We start from the raw sequence: 12,061 nt of genomic DNA, 5'->3' as shown, positions 1-12,061 counted from the left end.
AGTGGCAAAAATATCCCACTCTCAATCCATATTGAAGAATAAATCAACTTTGTGCAACATATACAGATAGAATTGCCCAGTCATTGTCCATCATATGTGCTAAGAAATGTTCAAGTGAAGAATGAAGAAGTGAAGATAATGAACTGTATAAAGAATACAAAATTAAAAGTTTAAGAATTAAGAGCGTCGTTTTCATCAATCCATCCCAATTCACTGGTGTTTTCATTTGAAGCTGCTAATAATTCCTCTTCATTATAATCAGGCTCATATTGATATCATTTGCAGTCAGACATGATCAGCTCCTTTCACTGAGAGGAAATTGCCCGGTATACGTCATAAGCAGATGGGATTGTGGGAAATATCTTAAAGACCGATAACTTTATCTTGCAAAATGGCAGCCTCCAGCAGATGATGTGTAGCTATATCTAATAGCCGATTTCTACACAACAGATTACAATCAAATGGAAATAACCAATGGACTTAATTACTAAATATTTAGTACTTGAAATGTGAAATTATTTTTTTATACCCTACGTTTCCTTTAAACATATTGGAATATATGATTAACAGACTAATGATCGATTAGTAGTTTAGCACTCTAAGACAAGTATACACATACATGTTAGTACTCAGTAGTGGATGTACTATAATTCAAGACTACACACAAAAGTGAAATCCCTAGGTACTTCACAATAGCTGATCTACATTCATTAAATTGTGTTCAGCGATGCATATTTGTTGGAAAGATTGAAAATGGAATAGATGAATAACTACATGTAGTAACATGGTGAAATTAGTAATAAGTATGTTAAAATTAGTTCCACTAAAATTATAAAACAATAGTGAGAAACTAATGTTCAACTAATGTTCAATCAGTTAAACACACAAACACAAGAACATGTTCATTACAAATCACAAACACCGGACTGTAATTAACACACAGCTGTAATTAACCAGTGGTTGTAATCAACACACTGCTGTAAATAACACTTCGCGCATATTTATCATATGTAATCAACACTGTGTGGGTAGGTGTAACACAGTGTAACTAACAATGTGTTGATAGATATTGGATTTTCTTTACTTTAGCAGTATATAACTCAGCCACAAAAAGGTTGTCTCTGATGTCCACACATAAACCGAATGGACCGTATAAATCACAGTTCTGAATGTAACGGAGGAACTGTCCGTCCTGATCTAGGATGTGGATACAGCCATTGTTAAAGTCTGCTGTCATGATATGACCCTGGCTGTCTGTAGTGATGCCAATTGGATAGAATGATTCCTTGGTATTAGAGGGATGACCAGTGTATCTAAATCGGAAATTTCCTGACTGGTTGATCACAACTACTGCTCTAGCTGCATAGTCAGCCACACAAATATCCAGGTTCCTGTTCTCACAGATGTATTTATAGTTATAATCAGATGAATATAGAGGACGACCCTGATCATCAAACTGAATGGTCTGTGTATCTGTGGAGCCAGAGTAACGCACAACTTTGGATTGTGTTTCATCGGTGCTGTCCATGATAACCAGGAGATCATCAGAGGCGGTACTGCAGACAAAGCAAGGTGTCCACTCCTGTAGTGAGATCACGTTCTGTATTTGTTTATTTTTCACTAGGTTAACAGTTCTTTTAGTAGTGTCAGTATAAACAAGATCTCCGTCACGTGTGACTGTTATGTCTTGTGGTGCATTGTCCGACTCGGTTTGTATAGATGTTAGTAATTTACCCTGGAGGTTTAAGAGCTTCATGGTTTCGTTATTCTTGCCACATGTCCAGACTTGTTCATCACTGAGGCAGCTAACACTGAGTGGTGAATAATCAGTGTCTATGGTGGCGGCGAGTCGCGGTTTATCAAGTAGTGGTTTGACTGGAGGAGATGACATAGCTTCTGGTGACTTCATTTTGGTAACCTTGTTCTTTTGTGTTAATATATAATGGCGACAGAGAACCAAACATTTCATTAAGCTGATCTTTATTTATTTTCTGAGGATAGAAACTCGGTGATGTAACTCGGACTTTTGGCGGTAATATTCTAAACTCGGAATTACTAGATATGTAACTAGAAGTTAAGGAGACGTCATTGGATTCTAGTATTGATTTCAAGTTGGAAATGATATGTTTGAGTTCAGTAATTCTCTGTGTGATTTCTTCTGTATTGCTATTCAGGGTAGATAGATGTTTATTTTTCATCTCCTCAATATCAGATTTCCGCTGATTGACAATGGCGGTGATTTCTCGGTGCCAGACTTCTCCTTGTTGGTCGACAGCTGTTCTCAGTTTCCCGTAATTTGTTTCTAACTCAGCTTTCTCAGTTTGGACATTGGACACCATTTCTTCATATTGGGGATAAATTCTGGTCTCCAATTCTTCTAAATCTTTTTGTAAATTTCGTGTTTTAAAGCTGAGTTTTTCCAGAATATCTGATAACTTGTGACCTTCATGTTCATCAGAGGAGACGCAGGCAGAACAGATAGGAATTTCACATTTCTCGCAGTGAAGTTCACAGCGTTTTTCGGTGTGTTTCGGACATTTCGGGTAGTTAGGAGTACACTTTCTGTGTAAATAGTGCACCACATTGTGTCGTTTAGACAAATCCGAGATGTGTTTCCCCATGCTGTTAACACAGAGGTTTATGTTACATATTTCACAATGACTCTGTAGGGGGACAGTTTCACAGAGGTCACACAATAGGACTTCCTGCGCACTGTGCCGGGGATGCATTTCTGATGTCGGGATCACACGACCAGTTTACTGTCAATAAAAACGGGGAATCTTAATTAAAGTTTTTTTTAAAGATTTTGACAGGTCCGAACAAAAGACATGGTAGAATTAATAATATATATGGAGGGATATGTATGAGGCATTGATATACCAAATAATCATCCTCTCCCTCCCCATTTATAATTATTTGAAATTATTATCAATGTAAGCAGATCTATCTCATTGATCACCCAAATATCGAAATGAATGATTATATATATATATATATATATATATATATATATATATATATATATATATATATATATAATTCTGTCTAACCTGAAAATCCAACAAATCCAACATGGCCTCCCCGTTATTTCGACCTTCAGTCTATTGCTGCATATTAAATGCCTGTGCGACATCTACACCTGTATATAATATCTCTTGTTTAAATAGTTTTAAAGTTTGTTTTGACCTAGTTCTTGTTGGGTAGTTATATCAACAAACCATGTGTGTTTGTATTTCAATGGGATACACGAATTTCAACCGATATTTTGAAAATGCCGCCTCACCGATCATAACTTAGGTTCATATATTATGTTAATATGCGAGATTTGTGTTTTCCATTGAAATAACAACACCCTGAAGGTACATATCCATATTTGATATTTAAAAAAATATACATCCGAAATACCCAAGGAATTGAAAATTTAAAAAATACAAGAAGAGGATGGGGCCGGGGTTACCGGAAGTCTGGTTCACAAGCACCCACCGTGATTTCTCTATTTAGTGATTTCTATAGATCTACACATTCCATAAACATTGTTTATCAAACTTTCAACATGCGTTTTTCAAGACTTCCTATACATGCAACATAAAATCAAACTATTGTACCTTTATTGCCATGAGTGCAAATGGAGGGTCCGACCAGTCAGTAAGGGAGACACTGACGCTATTGTTCGAGTCTCGGATTGTCGTTTTGCAAAACGTGCGGCAAATCACACGTCCCAATTTTGAACGAAACACTGTCCTTAATTTTTTCACACTGTTTCATATCCATTGACAGAGTCAGGCGGTAACGGTAACCCTAATAAATTATTTTGTCCGACACTGTCACAGCTGGGAGAGGGGAAGGGGTGGCTTCGGCAACTCGAAACTTTGTCCACCCTTTTTAGAATGGTAAATAGTCATGGATGACGCACCACGCCTCTCGTTTCCGGTCTGTCGTCATTACTGGTGAGGGTATCACGCTTAAGATTTGTTCTAGTACCCGTACACTATTTACAGGTAAGTTAAAATTTACTTAGTTTAAATAAAAAACAAATCAAAATTAAAATGCATGCAGAAAAATCCAGAATTTTTACATAATATTATAATTATATTGATATTCAGCATCGATACTCTTTCATAGCAATGGCAGGCGAAAATTTTAAAAGTTGTAAAATCACACGTTTTTTATATCAAAAGAAAAATACTTTCACAAGGATTACAATGGTACAAAAAAATTTAGATCACTTAATGTATGTTAAAGATATGGGTATTTTAAAATATGTAATTTTTAAACTTTTCTGCCATTTTGTTTCTCCAGTCATTCTCAAACTGAATAAAATACTTTTAAATCAATGTATCAACATTTATTTCAACTATCTAATACAATAATACAAATAAGGAATTAATTTCAGTATACGAAACAAGCAAGCTGTCCATTAAATTTTAAGTTCAAGTCCCCCGATTCCATGGCCTGGATTTCTCAAAAAATCTCAAACTTAAATTTGAATTTTCTGTTATTTGAGCAGTCAAAATTTGAGTAAAATCTCAGACTTAAGTCCAAGATTCGACTTCAATTTCTTTCGAGAGGTCCAGACCAGGTCGTTTTCAGTTTGTTTGTGTAAATGGCAGAATTCTCTTTAATGGAAGCAGGACACACTAAATTTAGCCCAGATTTCACAGCACAGACTCTTAATGACGTGGCATCATCTGTGAGCAGTATGGACAGCCAAAGGGTTCAATATTATATCTTTGTAATTATGTATTTGTTGTTCCTAAACGCGCCATCGATTCAATGTACATAGAAAAATGTTAATCGTTATCTTGACATCTGTAGTGCATAACGGTATATTCCTCATTTGAATTGCGTAAGATGTAAATGGAATAGATGTTTGTGTAGATGCGTAACAAGTGTATGCATTATTTACTTAATGTAAATTTGAAATTGGATCTTCGTCATCCGTAGTTGAGCATTTGCACATTGTAGTTTGTTAAGCCTATGCGAGTTGTGGTAAATGTGTTTTGGTAATCCGTCCGATATTAGTTCGACATTCGCATTTGCGCAATTCAACATTTGTAAATTGTTCTATCATTATGACGACAGAGGGCACGCGCTACATCGTATCTTTTGGGAAACAGACTAAAGAATCATATAGGAGGACCAGTTAACACTCGGTCTAGCACACTCAACATTAACCGGTTGGCGCTAAAAGTCGTTGAAAATGTGCTGCTGAAGTAGTTTGATCAGAGACTTGATGTAGAACATTGTTGTAAGTATCAATATAGATGACTGGACTGATTTTTTTTCCATGAGCTTACTTTGATTTAACAGTGTATGCCATTTAGTAACAACATACCACCAGGGACGTTACATTTATTTGTGCGAGACCAAAAACTCTGGTACATATTTGCTTTGATTGGGATTGATTTTCGTTTTCGCGCCCCTTCCCCACCATTTTTACATTGCTGTCACTGAAATACGTAATTCACAATATTGAATAGTTAATATGTACATTGAGTAAGAATTCTAAAACACGCAAAAACTATTCTTGTTTCATAGGCGTCGGAAAGTGGGGGAGGGGGTAAACCAGCAAAAATGTTTCTACGTCGTTTGGGGGGGGGGGGGGTTAATATGTCTATTATGTCTATCTTTGCAAAAAATGTGGGGGGGGGATAGATTTGAATTTTACATTATTTCCACAAGCACTTGTTTCGTATCTGATCACCACCTTCTTTTTCTCTCCACAAGATAGCTAACTCAATTTCAGACACCCCAATTTCAAAACTCCTATTTTTGTTAAAAATGTATCATTAATCAACATTACCATGGGTATTTTGATATAGTTTTTCTCTTGTCAAAAAAATTGTTCCAGTTGTCCTCTGTCAAGCCTCTTTATTGTAAACCACTCATTTTGTCTGTTTAAATCATAGAAAGAAATATTTTTTTATTTGATAGTCTAGCTGTTAGAGGTTATTTATAAACCTTGTTGGCCACATATGGAGTCCTTGTACATATATGAAAATATACGCTTCCTAGACTCTAAATATTTAGAGGATGTAGAAGTATTCTTGCACTTAATGTTTTACTCAAAGCAAACACGAAAATAGAGGGAAAACAACTGAAAATCCCAATGATACAGTTAATTAGACTAAAAAAGAGTAACAATTCCATTTTTAGTGTAACAATTGCCCTTTTAGGGAATAGTATTCAACTTTGTAAACAGTCGTAGTGATGAACCATCGGAATATTTTTTCATGATTGATTATCAGTATAATCGGACGCACTATAATTGATTAATAATCGATTAATTTCAAGTATTAATTTTTTTTTCATTGAATGAAGAATGAATTGGTAAAAAATTTGGGGTGATTTCTGAAATGCATTTTTGATGTATTTTTTATCATTTGATTCATTTATCAAATCAATACTTATGAATTAGCTACATTCACAGAAAATAAATCAAGAAAGCATGAGAATAAATTACTTTAAGTTAGATTTTGATTAATCGATTATCAAAAATTTTAATAGATTATCTATAACCGGGGGCCATTTCGATTAGATAATCGAATTTTTCTATTAATCAGTACATCGTCGGAGAAGAAACTCTACTTATGATAAACAGAAGGAATGAAACTCATAGTAAAAATATGGTATGAATTTGCTTATCAAAATATCTTCCTTGCACAAAATAAAATGATTTACCTCGGACTTCGAAAGGCCGGGAAAATAATAGCTCCGAGGGAATGTCACATAAACTGGTCCTCCAATATGATTCTATAGTCTATTTCCCAAAAGATTCGATGTAGCGCGCGCCCTCTGTCGTCATAATGGTAAAACAACGAACACATGCTGAAATGCAGTAAACGAATGAGCAAATTCGAATGTTGAACTATCATCGGACGGATTACCAAAAAATTGTACTGTAACTCGCAACTGCAATGTGCAAATGCTCAAATATGGATGACGAAGATCTAATTTCAAATTTACATTGAATAAATAATGCATTCACTTCTTACGCATCTACACAGACATTACATTCCTTTACATCTTACACAATTCAAATAACGAATATGCCGTTATGTACTACAAATGTCAAGATAACGATTAACATTTTTCTATTTTACATTGAACCAATTGCGCATTTAGTAACAACAAATACATAATTACAAAGATAGAATATTGAACTCTTTGGCTCTCCATAGAGCAGATCAATTAGGAATCTGCACAGCATTCCCTAGCTGATAAAAGACCAGGAGAGACCTGTGGTATTTTATAATTGGTCTGTTTATATTGATAGAATTTTTTTTTAAAAAATACCAGCCATTTCAAAGTACCACCATTTCCAAATATCTGCAAACAAGCCAGGAATTGTCTCTGCGAAGGAATGCAACAGTTCTGAGGAAAAACTTGTCAGCATCATGAAGAGAAATCAGCTGTTCTTAGACAACACCACCATGCCGCCAGTACTTGCACTAAAAGGCCTTGATGCAGCTAGACAGTAGTACCTGTACCAGGTAATTAGGCCACACTGTAAGGACACTTCAGACAGTCTACAGTCCTGTCCAAAACCGTTGTGTCCAAAACCGTACATCAAAATAGGACCGGGAAAAGAAAGTGTCCAGTGAATTTAACCTCATCCGAGTGTTTCACTGAATAACTATGTATGGATTTCAATGTATGCTTGCATGTACATGTACATGTATATCATTAAAACATTTTGAATGAAATAGTTGATATGATACTCTTGTTATATTTTATAGCATTTATAGTATCCATGTATTTAACTTGAGAATCTTTTAAGCTACCATGACCTTTCTGTACTTTTCTCCCAAAATTAATGTGTAGATTATTTAGATTGCATACATCTGAAATTAATACTCAGTTATTGGTATTTGTTTTTATAACTGTGATGTATTTACTGCAGAATTATATATTTTCTGATCCTTTATTGTGCATTAAATAACTCTATCGATCCAAATAAATTCATTCAACAAAACATTAACATATTAAAAATAAATGATAAAATAAACAATTAGTTATATAAAATAAAATAAATATGATTATTTCAAGGAAAAACATAACACACGTGCGTACCCGTCTGCTTATGCAGTTTCTGAAAATGGATTCCAATGGAGGATATTTCGATATTGGTACTTTCGATGATATTTTTCAAGACAAACCTGAATGTGAAGTTATGAAACCTGATTTTGATGAAAAAACTCTTCTTTCTCTTTTTAATAAATTTGATGACGAGGATGAAAATTGTCAGAATATTTGTGAAATCATAAATACTTCTACATCCAATGATGAGGCGCTTAGAGATTTGGCCAAGGCACCAGAACATAAACCCCGTCATTTCCAATCCAAGATTCAAACAATCTCTGAGAAGGAATTAAAAGGAATCGAAAGTGGTCCTCAACTCAAGGGTACAAAGAGCAAAACAAAGTGGGGTGTCAAGATTTTCCAAGGTAACGTGATACAAACAAATTTACTCTTATATATATATATATATATATATATATATATATATATATATATATATATGTAAAACTTATACGGTACCAATTTTGATGCACCACATGCGCATTTCGACAAATAATGTCTCTTCAGTGATGCTCAACCGAAATCTTTGAAATCCGAAATAGCTATGAAGTTTTAGAGCTAAATATAGCCAAAGACAGCGAGCCAAAAAAGTGGATCCAAATTCGTCCAAGGATAAGAGCTATGCGTGAGGGAGATAATCCTTAATTTTGAAATGAATTTCTAAATTTTGTAACAGCAATTTGCATTAAATATACATCCGTATTTTCAAGCTAGTAACGAAGTACTTAGCTACTGAGTTGTAGAGACCCTCGCATACATACATACATACATACACACACACACACACACACACACACACACACACACACACACACATATATATATATATATATATATATATATATATATATATATATATATATATATAATAACAAACACTGTACAATGTATGCATTCGTTAAAATAAATGAAATAAAATTCCTCTGTCTGTCTCGCTAACGAATACTTAAAGTAAAACGTATACGGTACCAATTTTGATGCACCACATGCGCATTTCGACAAATAATGTCTCTTCAGTGATGCTCAACCGAAATGTTTGAAATCCAAAATAACTATGAAGTTTTGGAGCCAAGTATAGCCAAAAAACAGCGTGCCAAAAAAGTGGAGCCAAATTCGTCCAAGGATAAGAGCTATGCACGAGGGAGATAATCCTTAATTTTGAAATGAAATGAACAGCAATTAAATATACATCCGTATTTTCAAGCTAGTGACGAAGTACTAAGCTACTAAAGAATAGTTAAATATATAAAACAATAACTGAGAGAACACCCCAAAATAAACAATTCAAAATTGATTTCCAGATTGGAGCATGGGAAAGCTTAATACTGACACTAACCTGCATAAAGTTGAAAAAGAGGAACTCTGTGGCCTGTTGAGACACTTCTATGCTGAAGTCCAACTGAAATTTGACCCCAAGAAGGGCAAACACCCTCACGGGTATCACAAAAACACACTAAAATCCATAAATTCAGCTCTTAACAGTCATCTGAATGATAATTGTCGAAATTTTGACATTGTTAGAGATATAAATTTCAAATCAGCAAATGCCATCCTTGATGGCAAATTGAAGCAAAATATGAAATCTGGCCTACACAGCACAAGCCAGTTGTTAACAGTAGTGACCTGCTGAAAATCTCTGACTACCTTTCCACTATTGATAATCCCGTCATTTTGTGTTATCGGGTCTGGTACGACATTTCGATCCATTTTGTGTCACGGGGGCTTGAGTTTCATCAACAGCTGATGACAAACTCATTTGAGTTTTTATATGATGAGAATGACAGAGTAATTTCCCATAAAACCATGCAAACGAATTGGCAGGGTGGTCTCGACACATCTGATGTTCCACAGGATAAGCGAATGTACTCAACCGGGTATGACAATTGTCCAGTACGCACCCTATGACAACTTCTTCATGTCACAGACCAGAATGGCATATCATTATTTAATCACTGTTCCAAAGCTGCAATGGCGTCTCCACAATCAGAGAAAGTGTGGTTCAAAGCAAAGTCTGTCAAAGCGTACCAGTTTTCGAAATTCATGTCTGACATATCTAGAAATTCTGGATGCTCTCAAAATTACACTGCACACTGTCTCAGAGCGACTGCAATTCAAACCCTTAACGACGACGATTTGAACTACGACATATTATGTTCATGAGTGGGCACCGGAACGAGGCGTCCGTACGAAGTTATAACAGGGATTGCAGTGACCATCAAAGCAATGCCCTAGTAATTCACTGGCAAAACTTGCAAGACCCTATGCAACACTCACCCGTCCCCCTGAAAACCGTAGAAACCTCAAGAGAACCTTACTTGCCTGGTCTCTGATCGCATGACACATCATACACATGTCCCATACTTACCGTTCGTACCGACATCGAACATTGAGGTGAATGCCAGTTCCACTCAACAAAGTTCTAGCAATTTTCTATTCACAGGATTCATCTCTAACGCATCCTTTCAAACCTGCACCTTTTAGTTCACAGGGAACCCGTTTGTGAGTCAAACGTAAACAATTCGTGGAAGCCGCCATTTCCGATTTTCAGTTGATGCTTTCGTAAATTACTACGCCAATTTCGAAGCGGCATATAATGTAGTTCAAGAATAAATCTTTAATTGAACTCAAATCATATGTTTATTCATTCAAACTCAATGCTTTACATATTTAAATGTTAAGGAATGAATATATCATCCTTTCGTTGGATGGAGATATTCCACGAAAAAAAGGACGGAAAACGTTGCATCATGCGGTACGCATGTATAGGTTATATTATGAAAATGTGCCTAGAAAATGGTTTAATTTCAATTTGAAACTTTTTAACCAGCTTTGAAGGAAAACTCGAGAATTTCTGGCAGTTAAAGGGTTAAACCAAGATTAAACTATAAACTAATGGTTGTTAGTGAGCTAGTCTCGAAACATGTTCCTATTGAGTCCTCAAGTCACATATTTGTTTTGGCTCAAAATGAGTCCAGCTATCTTAAATGAAATGTCCACCCAGCCTAATGCTACAAGGGAAGTTCCATTAGCTGCTTGAAGATTGATTGATTGTATCTTGTTTAACGTCCTTCTCAAGAATTTTTCACTCATATGGAGAGGTCACCGATACTGGTGAGGAGCTTCAAATTTAGACCTATGCTCGGCACATATGGCCATTGAGCAGTGAGGGCTTTTTAGCGTGCCACACCTACTATGACACGGGACATCCGTGTGAAAGGTCATCTCCAAGGACCAGTGACATTCACATCTGATGAAGAACGGTTGGCGATGGAACTGTCACTACCTGTCTTAACGACTTAGTTCTTTCGCGGCCGGGATTCGAACCCCGACTTTCCACTCAACCTCTAGACCACTGCGGCGGATAGCTGCATGGAGAGCAGGTATATCTGTTTTGGAAAGTTTATATTGAAAGGGTAAATTTTTATACATTTTCTAATTAATCAAAGACACCGCTGCTCTAGTATCTACTAATGATCTATGTTTTTGTTTATTTATTTTAAAAATATATATACTACAAGGGATATTCATCAAATTTATTTCAAAATTAGGTCTATTAATCTTCCTTTCGGTTTCTTTAAAGGAAGAGCGTCCTAGTGTTCCTACTTCTTTTTCTCTTCAAAATGAGGGTTAAGAGTCCAGTCTGCGGTTGATCTACGAACAATTTCATTTTCATATCCGTAAGATCTATCTTTACGAGTAAACGGTCTATCACGAGTTTGCCACGTTCTTTCAAACTTTCTCGGACTTCGACAATCTGCTTGAACATGTCCAAATTTTTGACAGTTCTGTACGGTTTTGAGATGTTTGTTCTACTTGGTTTATTCTGTCTTCCATTTGGTTGTTTGATATTTTGAGGTTTGTTTTGGGGGCAAAACCTTGCTGTATGACCCAAGTTCTTACATCTATAACACCTGTAATTACGAGCGTTGTCCACCTCCATAGGTTCCTCTCGGAGTATAGTTATAAAACCCATCTCTTA

At 35.6% G+C, this 12,061-nt stretch overlaps 1 pseudogene; it reads right to left on the bottom strand.

Moving 5' to 3' along the window:
- Window positions 1-480: 480 nt before the first annotated feature.
- Window positions 481-2,789, bottom strand: LOC130049036 (uncharacterized; annotated as a pseudogene).
- Window positions 2,790-12,061: the final 9,272 nt, after the last annotated feature.

The sequence above is a fragment of the Ostrea edulis genome, chromosome 8 (genome assembly GCF_947568905.1).
Source record: "Ostrea edulis chromosome 8, xbOstEdul1.1, whole genome shotgun sequence".
Classification (NCBI taxonomy): Eukaryota; Metazoa; Mollusca; class Bivalvia; order Ostreida; family Ostreidae; genus Ostrea; species Ostrea edulis.
This window is presented reverse-complemented; position numbering and strand designations above follow the sequence as displayed.